Below are 21,394 nucleotides of genomic sequence, written 5' to 3' on the forward strand. Positions count from 1 at the left end.
TTGAGGCTGTTATGTTAACCGAATCTCCCAAACAAGAAGAAGAAACAAAAACATTAAAGCAGATAGTGATATATGTAACAGATATGGTTGAATATATACAGATATTTACAAAATTTAAATAGGGTTTGATATAGATGTAAAACAAAATCCGTTCTTTATCAAAGTGGTATAATTTATATCATTATTCAATAAGTATATTAATAATAATACTAATAATATTAATAGTAATAATAATCAATAATAATGATAATGATAATAATAATAATAAGAATAATACCAATTATAATAATAAAGATAATAATATTTATTAGTAATAAGATCAATAATAATATTAATAATAATAATAATATTAATGATAATAATAAGTTGTATCTTAAAATAACAATACATATAATAACTTTTAATAGTTTCAGAAATGAAAATATCGATATTACTGTTGTTAATATGGATAGTGATAATGATAATAATATGACAAATTATGCATATTAAATATTCATATGTATAAATATTATACGTATTAGAATGACTTTCTTCTTATCGTGTCAAAAATATTAAATCGTATCAAGAGTTTGGTTTAAAATTAGTTGAAATTTTCCGGGTCGTGACACATGTTGTGTTTTGATATGTATTCTTACACTTTTGAAAGACTTCAAGACACATATCAAAATACTTCTACTTAACAAAAATGCTTACAATTACATCCTCGTTCATTTTCATCAACAATTCTACTCGTATGCACCAGTATTCGTACTCGTACAATACACAGCTTTTAGATGTATGTACTATTGGTATATACACTCCAATGATCAGCTCTTAGCAGCCCATGTGAGTCACCTAACACATGTGGGAACCATCATTTGGCAACTAGCATGAAATATCTCATAAAATTACAAAAATATGAGTAATCATTCATGACTTATTTACATGAAAACAAAATTACACATCCTTTATATCAAATCCATATACCAACGATCAAAAACATCTACAAACACTTTCATTCTTCAATTTTCTTCATCTAAGTGATCTCTCTCAAGTTCTATCTTCAAGTTCTAAGTGTTCTTCATAAATTCCATAAGTATAGTTTCATAAAAATCAAGAATACTTCCAAGTTTGCAAGTCTACTTCCAAGCTTTCAAATCCATTCCAAGTAATCATCTAAGATCAAGGAAACTTTGTTATTTATAGTAGGTTATCTTTCTAATTCAAGGTAATATTCATATTCAAACTTTGATTCAATTTCTACAACTATAACAATCTTATTTCGAGTGAAAATCTTACTTGAACTGTTTTCGTGTCATGATTCTTTTTCAAGAACTTTCAAGCCATCCAAGGATCCTTTGAAGCTAGATCCATTTTTCTCATTTCCAGTGGTTTTATCCAGAAAACTTGAGATTGTAATGATGTTCATAACATCATTCGATTCATACATATAAAGCTATCTTATTCAAAGGTTTAAAGTTGTAATCACTAGAACATAGTTTAGTTAATTCTAAACTTGTTCGCAAACAAAAGTTAATCCTTCTAACTTGACTTTTAAAATTAACTAAACACATGTTTTATATCTATATGATATGCTAACTTAATGATTTAAAACCTGGAAACACGATGAACACCATAAAATCGGATATACGCCGTCGTAGTGAAACCGGGGGCTGTTTTGGTTTGGATAATTAAAAACTATGATAAACTTTGATTTAAAAGTTGTTCTTCTGGGAAAATGATTTTTCTTATGAACATGAAACTATATCCAAAAATCATGGTTAAACTCAAAGTGGAAGTATGTTTTCCAAAATGGTCATCTAGACGTCGTTCTTTCGACTGAAATGACTACCTTTACAAAAATGACTTGTAACCTGTAATTCTGACTATAAACTTATACTTTTTCTGTATAGATTCATAAAGTTAAGTTCAATATGAAACCATAGCAATTTGATTCACTCAAAACGGATTTAAAATGAAGAAGTTATGGGTAAAACAAGATTGGTTATTTTTGCTTGTTGTAGCTACGTGAAAATTGGTAACAAATCTATATTAATCATATCCTGGCTAACTTATATTGTATTATACATGTATTCTAATATATTATGTAATCTTGGGATACCATAGACACGTATGCAAATGTTTTGACATATCATATCGACCCATCTATATATATTATTTGGAACAACCATAGACACTCTATATGCAGTAATGTTGGAGTTAGCTATACAGGGTTGAGGTTGATTCCAAAAAATATATATAGTTTGAGATGTGATCTAGCCTGAGACGTGTATACACTGGGTCTTGGATTGATTCAAAATAATATATATCAATTTTTTTCTGTACATCTAACGTTGGACAACTAGTTGTAGGTTACTAACGAGGACGGCTGACTTAATAAACTTAAAACATCAAAATGTATTAAAAGTGTTGTAAATATATTTTGAATATACTTTGATATATATGTACATATTTGTTATAGGTTCGTGAATCGACCCATGGCCAAGTCTTACTTCCCGACGAAGTAAAAATCTGTGAAAGTGAGTTATAGTCTCACTTTTAAAATCTAATATTTTTGGGATGAGAATACATGCAGGTTTTATAAATGATTTACAAAATAGACACAAGTACGTGAAACTACATTCTATGGTTAAATTATCGAAATCGAATATGCCCCTTTTTATTAAGTCTGGTAATCTAAGAATTAGGGAACAGACACCCTAATTGACGCGAATCCTAAAGATAGATCTATTGGGCCTAACAAACCCCATTCAAAGTACCGGATGCTTTAGTACTTCGAAATTTATATCATATCCGAAGGGTGTCCCGGAATGATGGGGATATTCTTATATATGCATCTTGTTAATGTCAGTTACCAGGTGTTCACCATATGAATGATTTGTATCTCTATGTATGGGATGCGTATTGAAATATGAAATCTTGTGGTCTATTGTTACGATTTGATTTATATATAGGTTAAACCTATAACTCACCAACATTTTTGTTGACGTTTAAAGCATGTTTATTCTCAGGTGAATACTAAGAGCTTCCGCTGTTGCATACTAAAATGAGAACAAGATTTGGAGTCCATGTTTGTATGATATTGTGTAAAAACTGCATTCAAGAAACATATGTCGATGTAATATATTTCTATTGTTAACCATTATGTAATGGTCGTGTGTAAACAGTATATTTTAGATTATCATTATTTGATAATCTACGTAATGCTTTTGAAACTTTATTGATAAAATAAAGGTTATGGTTGTTTTAAAAATGAATGCAGTCTTTGAAAAACGTCTCATATAGAGGTCAAAACCTCGCAACGAAATCAATTAATATGGAACGTTTATAATCAATATGAACGGGACATTTCATGGATGAGCTGCCAAATGTATTGTGGGCACACCAGACAACGCCAAAGCGGAGCACGGGGAAACACCTTTTAGTCTGGTGTATGGAACAGAGGCAGTGATACCGGCTGAAATATGTGTGCCAACGCAACGCATTATGGCATTTGATGTTGAGGCTAATTCTGAGGCATTAAGGGAAAATCTCAACTTGTTGGAGGAAAGAAGGTTGATGGCCTCTATCCGGCAAGCAGATCACAAGCATAAAATGGCAAAATATTATAACAAGAAAGTGCAGCATGTGCAGTTTGAAGTAGATGATTTAGTACTACGTGATAATGAGGCAAGCAGGCAAATCAAATTTGGAAAGCTAGCCCCAAAATGGGAAGGACCTTATAAGGTCACGAAAGTAAATCAGAATGGATCATACATGCTTGCTGCGCCTTCCGGCGAGCAATATGAAAGAGCTTGGAATGCAATGAATTTAAAGAAATTTTATGCGTAGCACTATATGCATGGACAGCTTGATCAACTGTCAAATGCATGAGATATAGTCATAAATGTAAAAATTTCTTTAAGAATATGAATAATAGCAATTATTCTTATGGCAATATTTTTCACAAATTTTATCCGGCCAAGGATTTTTTAGCCCAGGTGTCACATAGCTGTGTGTCATCCCTACCCGCAGAAAGAAAGAAAGCCTTTCGGTGGTAGAAGTACAATCATACTCAAAATGGTTGTATCGATAGTGAGACATGTAGAAATCACTAAAACATCGAAGCGATGAAACAAATCTACAACAAATGTCATGACACAACTTATATACACAGAGCAAAACGGAAAACGGACCATGGTGTCCAGCAAAATATTTAAAGGCGAAAATAATTCATAACTTTTCCTCATGAGTTTTATGACGGATAACGGAGAATATGATTTCAATATTTACAAACATAATGATTGCAAAGTACAAATCTCAATATCTTGCGCATTGTTTACTACGGCAATCTTACTAAGTTACAGCATATTTCTAATATATACAACCAAGTATAATATTCAACGTTATGCAAAAGCAGATGTATAAAACATAATATTTCATTCATCTTGCGGAGTATAATTCAATACATCATCTATTGTTACATCCGGCCTTTTACAAAGATTTTCAAGATCAGAAAACTTCATATTTTCTATTAGTGCACCAGCTGCATCAGCTTCTTTTAGGGCGTTTTCATTAATCTTCGATGTAATAACAACAGGCATTGGATTTGGCAATTCTGGAAGTTTTCTTTTCATAAAGTTGAAAAAATTTAACCGTTCAGCAGATTTCGCAAGACGGACAAACTCATGTATTCTGTGAGACAGAGCTTGGCAATTAAAGATACACTCTACGAATTCGGGGATGCCAGCTATTATTCGTCTTTCGTTCTCCTCTTTGGCTTTAAGCTGCTCTTTCAACATGTTATTTTGCTCGAGCATTTTTTCATTCTCTTTTACTAGTTCATCAATTTTGCTCAGATGCCGTTTTTCTCTGGAGGATAGTTCTTTGATTTGCTCCTTATACTCTGCCCTCTGATTATTGCTATTATCATAAAGTCTCTTCATTGTCTCATATTCCCTCTTAATCTCTGTAGCTATTTGTTCAGTCCTGGCTACTTTCTCCTTTTCAGCAGATAGCTCCTTATTTGTAGTGACTTCATTGTTTTGCAACTCAGATAGGCGTTGAAGGTCATTTAAGCTAGAAGAAATGTTCAGAATAATACTTTGTGCCTTAACTTTCTTGGCATCTGCATCAGATAGGCTGCTAAAGAATTGGGCTAGTGAAGGACACACCATGGCATTCAAAAAAGTTATGAAATCTTCGTACGAGTGTGGTGGTCCTTTTAAAAGGGAGGAAAGCATGTCTGTGTCAAGATTGGGAAGCGTAATTTGTTGTTGAGAAGAACTAGGGCCAGCTCCTTGTTGAGCGGATGACGGAGGAATTTGACCATTTCTTCTCCTCTTGGCGGAAGGAGGAAGAGTTGCTAATGTAGTGTCTTGATGTGATGCACTAGCTGTTGGAGATAAAGGGAAATTGTTACTTATAAAAGAGTTCCAATATGCTTCACAACATTTCAAGGGTGGCATAAAATATAAGGAAGGGTTTGGATTATAAAATCCACCAGTACTGGGCATACAAGAAAACAAGTACAAGTTTTGGTATGGTATTTTACATAATTCAGTGTTATCATTACCCGAGGCACGACGTTCTCTAGAGGCAACTCAATTCATACCTATGTCTTCTTCTTCTTCTTTTTCATCTTCCTCCTCTCTCAATTCATCTATCTTGGGGGTATCATCAATAATTTTCTGAGTAGTAAAGGTAAGCTGCGAATAAACCGATGACCGCATAGCGGTAAGCGGTGTAATTTCTGCAAAAGTTTAAAAGTCACAGTGGTTAATTGGATAGATAAAGGAGGGCATCTTATTAAGCATATGTAGCAAAAGTAAATGCTTACTCTTCCTCCCAGCAAGAACACATGCATAACCTTGTGTGATATCCCAATCTTGGCTTACGGATGTCAGCGAAAGCATGTGTTCCCCATATTTAATGTCATTGATTTGTTCAGCTTTAATATTCTTAAACAAAATGTTTTCCTTGGTAACGAGTTTTGGAAAGGTAACTGATACGGTATGCAAGTGTTTGCGCCACACTCGAGTAGCTGCTTATTGGTCATCAATTGCATCTTCATTAATAAAGATAAATGAAGCATACCAGTTATCGCCGGGATGATCAAGTGCAGGTTTCAGAAATCCATGAACTTTATTGAATGTGAACCAACCTTTTTCATGGCGTGCTATACGTACCAAATGGCAAAATATTCGAACAGATGGTTCAATATTCCTTGCGTGACAATACATTTCAAAAATTAGAATCTTTCGAATTGATGCTGGTTCAAATTGACCAACAGCAACACCATAAAACTTGCAAACTTCTAAGAAGAATGGTGTAAATGGCAGACGTAAAAAAAAATTGAAAATTGAATGGCCATAAATAGCAATCTTACCAGGGGGCGGTGAGCAGGCTCTGGCATTGATTGCAGGAATCACTGGTTCAATGCTAGCTAATCTAGGAAAATGTTGCAGTAGCTCGCCTAAATATTTTTCATTTACTCTGCTATGAATAGCTGAAACATCCTTTATGGTTGCCATTAATGTTCTAATGAAACAGGAAGAAAAGAAGGTATTGATGGAGGAAGATGAACACTGTAGAAGGAAGTTGTAAAAGTAAATGATCGGTTAGGGTTTATGGTGGTTAAAAAGCAAAAAAGATATAACAGCTGAAATCAGTGATGATTTTGGGGGTTTTGTTTTCAGCCACACACGTGTAAGGACAAGATAAAAAGGCGAGTACATCGAAGAGTCTTTTTACAGCTAGAGGAGCGTGAGGTATTTTAGCTGTGCAAAAAGCAATCATCATAATGTCAGAAAAATTCGCCTATCAGTTAATGCCTGTGATGTACTTCCCAATGCAAAAGGAAAACGTGAAGACTTGGTTGGCATGCGTTATTCCAACTTAATCAATTTTCAAATGCTTAAGTCATTAAAATAGGGGGACTTAATGGTGTATCCTATCGTATACACGCATAAAAGCCGTAATGGTTGCATAAAAGTAGCATCAGGAAGGCTGGAAACAACAGTTCTGTGAAGTTTTCCGTTCAGCGTTCTCCGCTGTACAGGCTGCTCCGTCATGCGTAAGCCCTAAAGGCCGCCTAGCGCGTAAGCTCTAGCCGGAGAACGCCACCTTCAGCGTAAAATTTGGATCACAAGCAACAGAACGTATCATCATTTGACACGTGTCCCCGAGCAATCTGGTGGATCTGACACTATAAATAGACCCCTTGGGTCGTCATTTTACACAGTTCAGACATTCTGGCAACTTTGAGAGCTGAGACTTCACTTCTCTCTCTCTACTTTCTCTCACTAGAAGTCATCCGGCTAGCACTTTTATGCTCTATGAACGACTGATTGATTAAGCCACCCCACAAGTTTCTACACTTGTGAACCGGGTCTGCAGGGATTATTTCTCGAGGGTAAAAATCAACCGGCAACACTCCGCCCACCTAAAGCTAGATTACTTCTAGTATTGTGTTGACACACTAAGCCTTACCTCATAAGGAAATAGGTGTTAACAACAACATGATAAGGATCATATATATAAAATGGTTTATATCAAGTAATTGGCTAAAATTACAAGACTTGAAAATGGATTTCAAATGAACCATACACTAAATGCATGTTGATGTATGGCATGAAAGTTTTCTCAAACTAGAATTAATGAAAACTTAAAATCCCTTATTAACAAGGCAAACAAGTTAAACGCCATCCTTTTGTGTGACACTTGAAAATATTAGGGAACTCATAATGGGATAAAGGTCACCTAACCGTTATGAACAAACTAATATGATTGAGGTAAATTTCGCACGCTTATGGGATAAAGGTCACCTAACCACTTGTATGTTAAATTTACACGTTTACACAAGTAGGACAACTTGATTTGGGAATCATGAACTTAGGGTCACCGAAGCATGATGAACAAACAGGCGTTGATGGGATAATATGCCATGCAAAAGGATTGCATGATCCCATAACTTAGAAGTTGCAAAAGGATTGCAATTGTCATATAATGACTACCTAGCTAAATCAAATGACGGGATAAAGGTCACCTAACCGAAATTTGGTTTACTGTTGGATTCTAAAATTTAATAAATATCAATTGGATTTAAAGGGTATTGATTGTTAAATTAAAATTGATACTTAAATAACTTTGTTAAATTTTGTAGATGGCCGCCAATAACAACAACATTCAGAACGCACCAATAAACTTTAACAACCTATCGTTGAGGTCAATCCTCGAAAAAAAAAAACTCAACCATACGAACTTCATGGATTGGTTCCGTAATCTAAGAATTGTCCTCAAACTAGAGGACAGGGCGTATGTGTTGGAAGACCCCATTCCCGATCAACCGGACGAGGATGATACGGAAGGCATGCTTATTAGGAGAAATACTGCACCGATTCGTTGCAAGTTTCTTGCCTCATGCTTGGGACTATGATACCCGAACTCCAAAAGGATTTTAAGCATCATAGTGCATATGACATGATCACACAGTTGAAGGAGATGTTCCTTCAACAAGCTCGTCTCGAGCGCTTTGAAATGGTCCGAGCGCTTCATGCATGTCGGATGGACGACTCCCAATCCGTTTCATCTTATGTCCTTAAGATAAAAAGCCTAATTGATCGAGCGAACCATCTAAACTGCAACGTGTCTAATGAATTAGCCACGAACCTCATTCTCAATTCATTGTCAAAAAGGTTTGACACATTTGTAATGAATTGCAATATGAATGGCTGGGATAAAAGCATTGGTGAATTACATGCCATGCTTAAGATGGCAGAAGCAAGCATGGGTAAAAGGGCTTCACCTGTGTTTACGATCAATGAAGGCGGGTCCAAAAACAATAACACTTCTAAGCTAAAGGCGGCTGAGAGGAAAGGACCCACCTACCAAGGCAAGGGCAAAGGAAAGGGGAAGATGGTTACCCCAACCAACAACAACAAGAAGCAAAAGGTTGCCGGAAAAGCTAACCCCAAGGAAGATCCGTGCTTTGGTTGCGGTGAAATGGGTCACTGGAAACGCAACTACCCGGTCTACCTAAAGGAGTTGAAGGAAAAGTGGGATGAAGGGCAAACCTCAGGTGATGTATATATGGTATACATTGAGCTTAGTATTACTTCTTCTAATACATGGGTATTAGACACAGGATGTGGAACTCACATTTGCAATTCTATGCAGGGGTTCAAAAGAAGTAAAAACATCAAGTCTCTACATGGGTAATGGAGCTAAGGTGCACGTAGTAGCTCAAGGAGACTTTATTCTAAAGCTTCCAAGTGGTTTGGAACTTATTTTGAAAAATGTTTTGTATGCACCCGATTTATCGCGAAACATTATTTCTGTATCCCGTTTGAAACAATATGGTTTTAATCTTAATTTCATTAATGATGATATCCATGTTTCTTTAGATAATGTGTTCTATTTTAAGGCTTCACCTTCAAATGGTATTTATGAATTGGTTCATGATGACACATCATACAATAGCTCAATGTTCCATGCAAACACCAAGAAACTCAAAAGGGATTTGAGTGATTCCTACTTATGGCATTGTCGCCTTGGTCACATAAACAAGAACCGAATGTATACACTTCAAAAGAATGGACTTTTGAAATCAAATGAACCAGACTCGTTTGATGTATGTGAATCTTGTTTACAAGGCAAAATGACTAAAGCACCTTTCAAAGGGACGTATGAAAGGGCTAAAGACTTATTGGGATTAATACATTTGGATGTATGTGGACCCTTTAAGCCCATAACTAGGAATGGTGAAAGATACTTCGTTACTTTTCATTGATGACTTCAGTCGTTTCAGATATGTCTACTTGTTAAGACACAAGGACGAAACTTTTGGAGCATTCAAAGAATATCAAAACGAAGTACAAAATCAACTCAATAAAACAAACAAGGTACTTCGTACCGATAAAGGAGGTGAATACCTAAGCGATGCTTTCCAAGATCATCTTAGAAGTTGTGGGATTATCTCGCAACTTACTCCATCCGGGACACCACAACTTAATGGAGTTTCCGAACCCTAATGGCTAGAAGGAACTGAACCCTAATGGATATGGTTCGATTTATGATGGCTAGAAGCTCGTTACCTCTATCATTTTGGGGTTATTGTCTATGCTCCGCGGATCGTATTCTAAATATGGCCCCAACCAAGAAAGTGGAACGAACTCCTCATGAGATGTGGTTTGGAAAACCTCCATCTCTATCATACTTAAAGGTATGGGGATGTGAAGCTTATCCTAAGCATTACGTCTCTAACAAGTTGAATGCTCGATCCACGAAGTGTATCTTCATAGGATATCCCAAGGATGATATGGGATACTATTTCTATGATCCAATCGAGCAAAATGTATTTGTTGCTCGAATGGCTGAATTCCTTGAAACTAAGTTCTATTGGAAGGAAATAGTGAAAGGAAGATAGATCTTGAAGAGGTTCAAGATCAAGTAGATGATACACAATTGGTTGACGCTAGCACTCAACATGAAAATGTTGAGAGTGATCAAATGGATGATCAAAATACACAAGACGTTCATAGATCTGGTAGGATTAGTAATCCTCCTGAGAGATATGGGTTTCTCATGGATGGTTGCTATGTGGTTGATTTGGATGAACCAACAAACTACCAAGATGCCTTATCAAGGATTGATAAGGATAAATGGCAGGAAGCCATGAACGCTGAGATGCAATCCATGTATGACAACCAAGTTTGAGAACTTGTTGAACAACCTACTGGCTCAAGGCTAGTTGATTGTAAATGGATTTTCAAAATGAAAACCGACATACATGGAAACTTGGATTCATATAAAGCTAGACTTGTAGCAAAAGGTTTCACTCAAACTCAAGGGGTTGACTATGATGAAACTTTTTCGCCTGTGGCAATGCTAAAGTCTATTAGGATATTACTTGCCATTGCTGCTCATTATGATTATGAAATATGGCAAATGGATGTCAAGACCGCTTTCCTAAATGGACATCTTGAGGAAGATGTCTATATGGTTCAGCCTGAAGGTTTTGTTGATCCGAAATATCCTAAAAAGGTATGCAAGTTAAAGAAGTCAATCTACGGATTGAAACAAGCATCTAGAATGTGGAATCATCATTTTAATGAGGAGGCCAAGAAATTTGGTTTCATTAAAAATGGTGATGAAGCTTGTGTATACAAGAAAGCTAGTGGGAGCACTATCATGTTCCTTGTACTATATGTGGATGATATATTGTTATTTGGAAATGATATTCCGGCAATGGAAGGTGTTAAAACTTGGCTAAGTAAATGCTTCTCCATTAAAGATCTTGGAGAAGCACAATACGTTTTGGGGATTGGGATCTACAGGGATAGATCCAAGAAACTGATAGGTTTGAATCAAAGTGCATACATTGAAAAGATCTTGAAAAGGTTCAAGATGGAGAACTCTAAGAAAGGTTTGGTACCTATTCAAAAGGGAACACTGCTCAGTTCATCTCAGTGCCCCACCACAAAAGATGAACAGGAGAGAATGAAGAAAGTCTCATATGCGTCTGCCATTGGGTCAATCATGTATGCAATGATATTGTAACGACCCGCACTTTTTCGATCGTTCTATACTTATAAGATTAATATTTACATAAATTAAACCTTACCAACATGATAAGCAATCCAAATTGTCGAGACTTATGTTTTTCGAAAAGAGTTTTACACAACGTTTGACCGTCTAGTTTGACCGATGATATCACGAACTATACAATATATGATAATTATACGTTTGTGTATATATATGTATATATACATATTTAACATGACCTAAGAATGTTTTAATATCTCATTTTGTATTAATAACAATAAGTTATAAGTATATTTTGAAACTACTAACTTAAGTTTTCAAAACGATAACCATACGTAACGTTATTTGACTTAAATACTTATGACCTATAATGTTTATACATATATCGTATAAGTAATGTATTTAATCACTTTTAAAGACTTAAATACATAAAACAATATAAGTATATTTACAAAAGATAGCTATATTTGAATCCTCGTTCCGTTTTCTCAAAGATTTCTATACGTATACCTAGGGTATGTGTACCCGTATCATACGCAGCTTCTAGATGTATTTACTATTGGTATATACCAATAAAAATCTGCTCCTTAGCAGCCTTAAATGATTAAGAAACATGTGGAACCAACCATTTGTCAAGTAGCATGAATTATTTAGCAAGAAAACAAAGTTAGGTATCTTTTTTTTCCTTTATAACCTAAAAACGTTTTTATGCATGCACACCATTTCTTCACCCCATTTTCTCATACTTACACTTCCATTTCTCTCTCAAAATACTCTTAACTTCATACTTGATCATCTCCAATCATTTTACCCATCATTTAGCTTCAAAAACCTTACTTAATCACCATAAGAAAACCATACAAAAACACTTCAAGAAATCCTTCCAAGAACACAAACTTACTTCCAATCTTTCATCCAATTCCATCACCCTTTTGGTTCTAGCTTTTTACTCTTCTTTTACAGCAACCTTGTCCAAGGAACTTGAGGTAGAATCTATGTTCATAACCTTATTCGATTCATATATATATAGCTATCTTATTTTGTGGTATAAAATTTTAACAACAAGAACATAGTTTGAATGTTTTCAAACTTGTTTGCAAAGTAAATAGATCCTTCTAACTTAACTTTTAAAATACTTCAAGACCTGTAACATATCTTAATTATATGCTAACTTAACAAGGTATAACTTGGTTTTTCAAAGAACACCTTAAAAACTGAATCTACGGTGTCGGAGTGTAACCGGGGGCTGTTTTGGGTTTTATAATTAAAAACTATTTTGAACCTTGAATTGGAGGTTTATTTTCTGGAAAAATGATATTTTCTATGAATATGATAATACATAAAAATTTCATGATTTAATTCAAAGTATATGTATTTTTAGAAAAATAATTATTTAAGGTTGTTTACATGATGGAAAATGATTAACTTCATAAGTTTCACTAAAGTTTGACCTATGACCTGTGATTTCGAATATAAACTAAGGTATTTACAGTTCATAGTCTTAAAGAGGGACTCGATCCAAGGAGATGGCAAGTTGAATCAACGAAAACGGAGTTGTAACGAAGAAACTATGACCGAAACAAAATCGGATATCCAAGACTAGTTTAGCCACGAAAATAATTGGGAAAAAATTAAATAAATCACATCTTTTTAAGTTAACATGATATTTTATATATATGTACTTATAATTCAATTTTATATGGTTCAGGATCACCCGTAAACAACACGAGAAGATTAATCATAAGATCCCATGTTTGTACGCAACACGTCATTTGACAACACCGGTACTTTATGTACGCAACACGTCATTTGACAACACCGGTACCGTGGGTCAAGATTAATCTCGACCAATACATATACGATGGGGTTTTATTTATTTCGTTAGGGGGTTTTATTTATTTCATTGCGGGTATATTAAACATCTAAAAATGAACCATTAAAATTGAATTACTAACAACGAACTGCTAACTACGGACTAAGGAATTATTCAAAGTATTAAAAGTATAACAAGTATATATATGTGACGTTTGTTTAAAAAGAAAAGGTATTGATATATTATATATGGATAGGTTCGTGATATCAACCGGAGACCAAGTCAAATTATATATATATCTTCAAGACGAAAGTGAGTATATAGTCCCACTTTTAAACTCTAAATATTTCGGGATGAGAATACATGTATTTTATGTTTTACGATATGGACACAAGTAACTGAAAAATATATTCTACGTTGAGTTGTACCACTGGCATACTTCCCTGTAGCTTGGTAACTGTTATTTACAGCGGTATTGTAAACGCGAATCCTGTTGATAGATCTATCGGGCCTGACAACCCCAACCGGACTGGACGACCAGTATTCAACGGTTGCACAGTACTTCGTTTCGTGACTACACTTGGTACGGTGTAGTAAGATTTCATAATAAAGGGAATATGCGACGTGATTAAATGTTAAGTATGGTTACCAAGTGCTCAACCACTTAGAATATTTTTATTAAAATGTTTATATATGAAATCTTGTGGTCTATATTTATATCGCTGCCGGCATTAAACCTATATCTCACCAACTTTATGTTGACGTTTTAAACATGTCTATTCTCAGGTGATAATTAGAAGCTTCCGCTGCATCATGTTGAATCTAAGCAGGATCTTGCGTACGCATATTTGTGTCAAAAATAAGACTGCATATCCAAGAACTTGTGTTGTAAAATATGCTAGAAATCGGGTTGTTATTATCATTTGTAAAGTTTGTAAGTCGAAGATTATCGCTAAACGATAATCATCTTTATTTTGTCCAAAGCTTGTATCAAAAATAAGGATCATGGTTTGTAATGTATAATATATGCAGTTTTTCTTTAAAAAAATGTCGCATATAGAGGTCAATACCTCGCAATGAAATCATACGTTATCTAACACGTTCTTATGGTTAAGGACGGGTTATGACATGTGGTATCAGAGCGGTGGTCTTAGCGAACCAGGTTTGCATTAGTGTGTCTAACCGATAAGTCGTTAGGATACATTAGTAAGTCTGGACTTTGACCGGGTTTGATTTAAAAACCATTGCTTATCATTGTTGGTTAAAATTTATATGTAAATATTATGTAGTACTAATGGGTTAGTTGTTGTGTGATAGATGTCGGGCTCAAAACTTATCATCACGTTCAGCGACTCCGAACCAGAATCTTCAGATGGTGTTCCAGTCATTAACCTATCCGATGACGAAAATAATATCTTTGGGGAAGACTCACAAATTCCGGATGAACCGACTATAGAGAACCCGGAAAGTGAACCCGAGGAGGAAAGTGAACCCGAGGAGGAAAGTGAACCCGAGGAGGAAAGTGAACCCGAGGAAGAAATACAGGAAATTACAAAAGACGAGTTCGAACTAGGAAAGAAACGAAAGGCTAATGAATTAGAAAATTCAAATCCCGAGTTTAATAAGGATGATGTGGCACCAACTCCACTAGACACTACCACCCCTATTCCCGCTATTCCTATTCGTTCTATCCCGGCATCCAGTTCTTCAGTCCCACAGCCAAAATATAGGCAGACAGCCAGGATAAGCGTTAAGCGATTCTTTGAACCTAAACGTCCTAGAAAATAGACCAAACGATGCGCTGCCGTATTAAACCATGGGATCATATAATGTTTTGTATAATATTATTAGTGTGGTTTGCTTAATGTTCGATGTAAGATAAGCATATGTAAAATAGTGAAGTGTGAAATGCAATAATTTTCCATGGTTAAGTATTATTTAGATGGTAGTAATTGATTCTGTACTAAGCTATTAAGTATGGACATTAACGGGTAGGTACTACCCTAGATATAATTATAAAACGCTAATAAGAAGAAAAGGCTTTTATAATAATACCTGGTTCATATTATTAATAAGCTATAATGTACTGTAAATATACACTACATCTATAATATTCCATGTGAATAATTATTTTCTTTCATTAGGAAATGGCGAGATTGAATCGAATGACGGAACAAGAAATCCAGGAACTCATCAATCAGCGAGTGAACGACAGAATGTTATGGGTCGAGGCTGCAAGAGGTGCTGCAGTTAACCCAAATCCTCGTGTGGGGTGCACTTACAAAACTTTTCAAGCTTGCAAGCCCTCATCATTCAGTGGAACAGAAGGACCAATCGGTTTAACCCGGTGGATAGAAAAGATGGAGACTGTGTTTAAAATCAGTGGTTGTGTTGAAAAGGACATGACCAAGTATGCATCGTGCACTTTACAAGATAGTGCACTCACGTGGTGGAAAAATTATGTGAAGGCTGTAGGAGGAGATGTAGCTTATGATACTCCGTGGGAAGAATTCAAAACAATGTTAATCAACGAATATTGTCCAAGGAACGAGGTTAGGAAGTTGGAAGATGAGTTACAAAGTCTGAAGGTTATTGGTACTGAAATCACCAACTACAATCAGCGATTCATGGAATTAGTTTTGCTATGTCCTGAATTGGTTCCAACCGAAGAACGGAAGATTGAAATGTACAAAGATGGTTTGCCCAAAAAGGTCACGGCAAATGTTACAGCATCGAAACCTAAGACAATTCATGAAGCTATAACCATGGCAAACGAGCTAATGGATCAGGTCATCATGGATAAGAAAGTATCCAATACTGATGTGAAGGTATCAGGTAACAAAAGAAAGTGGAATGGAAATTATGATCGAGGTAACCAACAACAATCTTTTAAGAAACAAGAAAACACGCAAGGTGCGGGTAGTGGTTTAAGCTTTGGTTATAAAGGACAAAATCCTTTATGCAACCGATGCCACAAACATCACTCTGGTTACTGTAATGTGGTATGCAACAAATGTAATCGAAAGGGTCATCTTGCTGAAGATTGTAGGGCTCTCGTTACAAATACAAATGGTACCAAGACTCTTGCCACCAATGCAAATAGAACTGCTTTGGCTACCATTACTTGTTTTGGGTGTGGAAAACAAGGTCACTATAAGAGCCAGTGCCCGAATCCAGAGAAGAATATCGGACCTGCACGTGGGAGAGCATTTGTTATTAATGCTAGAGAGGCATGTGAAGACCCGGAGCTTGTTACGGGTACGTTTACCATTAATAACTTATCCGCATCTATTATATTTGATACTGGTGCTGATAGAAGTTACGTGTGTAGAGACTTTCACGCTAAATTGAATTGTTCATCATTACCTCTAGATGCTAAGTACATGATTGAGTTAGCTAATGGTAAACTAATTAAAGCCGATAAAATTTGCCGTGATTGTAAAATAAATTTAGCCGGAGAAACATTTAAAATTGACTTAATACCCGTAGAATTAGGAAGTTTTGATGTAATAGTCGGCATGGACTGGATGTCCAAAGTAGGAGCTGAAGTTGTGTGTGCCAAGAAGGCAATTCGCATTCCTTGCAAGGATAAAATGCCGGTGATGATTTATGGAGAGAAGGGTAACTCAAAACTAAAACTCATTAGTTATTTGAAAGCTCAAAAGTGCTTGAAGAAAGGGTGCTATGCTATCTTAGCACATGTTAATAAAGTCGAAAAGAAAGAAAAAGAGAAGTGCATCAATGACGTGCCTGTGGCAAGAGATTTTCCTGAAGTATTTCTGGAAGAGTTGCCGGGATTACCTCCATTTAGATCTGTAGAATTTCAAATAGATCTTGTACCAGGAGCTGCACCGGTTGCCCGTGCTCCATATAGACTTGCACCGTCCGAGTTAAAAGAACTTCAGAGTCAGTTAAAAGAATTACTGGATCGTGGATTCATACGACCAAGTACTTCACCGTGGGGAGCTCCAATTTTATTCGTCAAGAAGAAAGACGGATCTTTCTGAATGTGTATAGATTATCGTGAATTAAATAAGTTAACTATCAAGAATCGGTATCCACTACCGAGAATTGACGACTTATTTGATCAACTCCAAGGATCATGTGTGTACTCGAAAATTGACCTAAGATCGGGCTATCATCAATTACGTGTCAAAGAAGAAGATATACCGAAAACTGCTTTTCGGACACGCTACGGTCATTACGAATTTTTGGTCATGCCGTTTGGATTGACGAATGCGCCAGCTGTATTCATGGACCTCATGAATCGAGTTTGTAGTCCATATTTAGATAAGTTTGTTATCGTTTTCATTGATGATATTCTTATCTATTCCAAGAGTGAGCAAGAGCATGAGCAGCATTTAAGGTTGATATTAGAGTTGTTGAGAAAAGAACAGCTATATGCTAAATTTTCTAAATGTGCTTTCTGGTTGAAAGAAGTGCAATTTCTTGGCCACGTTGTTAGTAGCAAAGGAATTCAGGTTGATCCAGCAAAAATTGAAGCCATTGAAAAATGGGAGACTCCTAAGACACCAATGCAGATACGCCAATTTTTGGGTTTAGCCGGTTATTATAGAAGGTTTATTCAAGATTTTTCCCGAATAGCTAAGCCATTGACAGCGTTAACGCAAAAAGGGAAGAAATATGAATGGACTTCTGAGCATGAGAGTGCATTTCAATTACTGAAAAAGAAGTTGACTACGGCGCCTATTTTATCGTTACCAGAAGGGAACGATGATTTTGAAATATATTGTGACGCTTCGCGACAAGGTTTTGGTTGCGTTCTTATGCAACAGAAGAAAGTTATTGCATACGCATCCCGACAATTAAAGATTCACGAGCGGAATTATACGACGCATGATCTAGAACTGGGAGCAGTCGTGTTTGCATTGAAGATATGGAGACACTACTTGTATGGGGTTAAATGCACTGTGTTTACTGATCATAAAAGCCTTCAACATATTTTCGATCAAAAACAGCTGAACATGAGGCAACGTAGGTGGGTCGAGCTGATAAACGACTATGATTGTGAAATTCGTTATCAACCCGGGAAGGCGAACGTGGTGGCCGATGCTCTAAGCAGAAAGGAACGAGAACCAATTCGAGTACGAGCGATGAACATAAAAATTCGCATGAATCTCAACTCACAAATCAAAGAAGTTCAACGAGAAGCACTTACTAAAGAAAATATAGGAAATGAAATAATGAAGAAGTATGAGAAGCAACTCGTTATACGGGAAGACGGAATTCGATATTTTGCAAACCGTATTTGGGTACCGAAGTTGGGTGGATTAAGGAAGTTGATATTGAATGAGGCACATAAGACAAGATACTCGATACATCCTGGAGTTGGAAAGATGTATCAAGATCTTAAGACGCATTATTGGTGGCCTAATTTAAAGACAGACGTTGCAACATATGTTGGGGAGTGTTTAACTTGTTCCAAAGTCAAAGCAGAACACCAAAAGCCGTCAGGATTACTTCAACAACCAGAAATCCCAGAATGGAAATGGGACGGTATTACCATGGATTTCATCACGAAGTTACCAAAGACTGCCTGGGGATACGACACTATTTGGTAATTGTTGATCGTCTTACCAAATCTGCACATTTCTTGCCTATAAAGGAAACGGATAGAATGGAGAAATTATTACGATTATATATAAAGGAAATAGTTTCAAGGCATGGAATACCTATTTCCATTATATCTGATCGTGATAGTAGATTTACCTCAAAGTTCTGGCAAGCACTACAGGAGGCACTAGGAACTCGTTTAGATATGAGTACTGCATATCATCCGCAAACGGACGGGCAGAGTGAAAGAACAATTCAGACTCTTGAAGATATGCTCAGGGCATGTGTGATCGATTTTGGAAACGGATGGGATAAGTATTTACCGTTAGCAGAATTCTCGTATAATAATAGTTATCATGCGAGCATTGGAGCTGCGCCATTCGAAGCATTGTATGGAAGGAAGTGTAGATCTCCTATCTGTTGGAATGAAGTAGGAGATCGACATTTAACTGGTCCCGAGATCATACACGAAACGACTGAGAAGATAGTACAAATCAAGGAGAGATTGAAAACAGCCCGTAGTCGCCAAAAGAGCTACGCCGATATCCGAAGGAAACCATTAGAGTTTCAGATCGGTGACATGGTTATGCTAAAGGTGTCACCTTGGAAAGGTGTGATACGTTTTGGAAAAAGGGGTAAACTGAACCCAAGATATGTAGGCCCGTTCAAGATCATCGAACGCATTGGACCGGTAGCTTATCGACTCGAGTTACCGCAACAACTCGCCGGAGTACATAATACCTTTCACGTCTCGAACCTTAAGAAGTGTCTTGCAAAGGAAGACCTCACCATTCCTCTTGAAGAAATCCATGTCGACGAGAAACTACAATTCGTCGAAGAACCAATCGAAATCATGGACCGTGAAGTTAAACAGCTCAAGCAGAGCAACATACCGATCGTTAAGGTTCGTTGGAATGCTCGAAGAGGTCCTGAGTTTACGTGGGAATGGGAGGATCAGATGAAACAAAAGTATCCACACTTGTTTCTCGATGACGCAAATTAGGTACAATTTTAAAATTTCGGGACGAAATTTATTTAACGGGGAGGTAATGTAACGACCCGCACTTTTTCGATCGTTCTATACTTATAAGATTAATATTTACATAAATTAAACCTTACCAACATGATAAGCAATCCAAATTGTCGAGACTTATGTTTTTCGAAAAGAGTTTTACACAACGTTTGACCGTCTAGTTTGACCGATGATATCACGAACTATACAATATATGATAATTATACGTTTGTGTATATATATGTATATATACATATTTAACATGACCTAAGAATGTTTTAATGTCTCATTTTGTATTAATAACAATAAGTTATAAGTATATTTTGAAACTACTAACTTAAGTTTTCAAAACGATAACCATACGTAACGTTATTTGACTTAAATACTTATGACCTATAATGTTTATACATATATCGTATAAGTAATGTATTTAATCACTTTTAAAGACTTAAATACATAAAACAATATAAGTATATTTACAAAAGATAGCTATATTTGAATCCTCGTTCCGTTTTCTCAAAGATTTCTATACGTATACCTAGGGTATGTGTACCCGTATCATACGCAGCTTCTAGATGTATTTACTATTGGTATATACCAATAAAAATCTGCTCCTTAGCAGCCTTAAATGATTAAGAAACATGTGGAACCAACCATTTGTCAAGTAGCATGAATTATTTAGCAAGAAAACAAAGTTAGGTATCTTTTGTTTCCTTTATAACCTAAAAACGTTTTTATGCATGCACACCATTTCTTCACCCCATTTTCTCATACTTACACTTCCATTTCTCTCTCAAAATACTCTTAACTTCATACTTGATCATCTCCAATCATTTTCCCCATCATTTAGCTTCAAAAACCTTACTTAATCACCATAAGAAAACCATACAAAAACACTTCAAGAAATCCTTCCAAGAACACAAACTTACTTCCAATCTTTCATCCAATTCCATCACCCTTTTGGTTCTAGCTTTTTACTCCTCTTTTACAGCAACCTTGTCCAAGGAACTTGAGGTAGAATCTATGTTCATAACCTTATTCGATTCATATATATATAGCTATCTTATTTTGTGGTATAAAATTTTAACAACAAGAACATAGTTTGAATGTTTTCAAACTTGTTTGCAAAGTAAATAGATCCTTCTAACTTAACTTTTAAAATACTTCAAGACCTGTAACATATCTTAATTATATGCTAACTTAACAAGGTATAACTTGGTTTTTCAAAGAACACCTTAAAAACTGAATCTACGGTGTCGGAGTGTAACCGGGGGCTGTTTTGGGTTGGATAATTAAAAACTATTTTGAACCTTGAATTGGAGGTTTATTTTCTGGAAAAATTATATTTTCTATGAATATGATAATACATAAAAATTTCATGATTTAATTCAAAGTATATGTATTTTTAGAAAAATAATTATTTAAGGTTGTTTACATGATGGAAAATGATTAACTTCATAAGTTTCACTAAA

The sequence above is a fragment of the Rutidosis leptorrhynchoides genome, chromosome 4 (assembly GCF_046630445.1).
Source record: "Rutidosis leptorrhynchoides isolate AG116_Rl617_1_P2 chromosome 4, CSIRO_AGI_Rlap_v1, whole genome shotgun sequence".
In the NCBI taxonomy this organism is placed as follows: domain Eukaryota; kingdom Viridiplantae; phylum Streptophyta; class Magnoliopsida; order Asterales; family Asteraceae; genus Rutidosis; species Rutidosis leptorrhynchoides.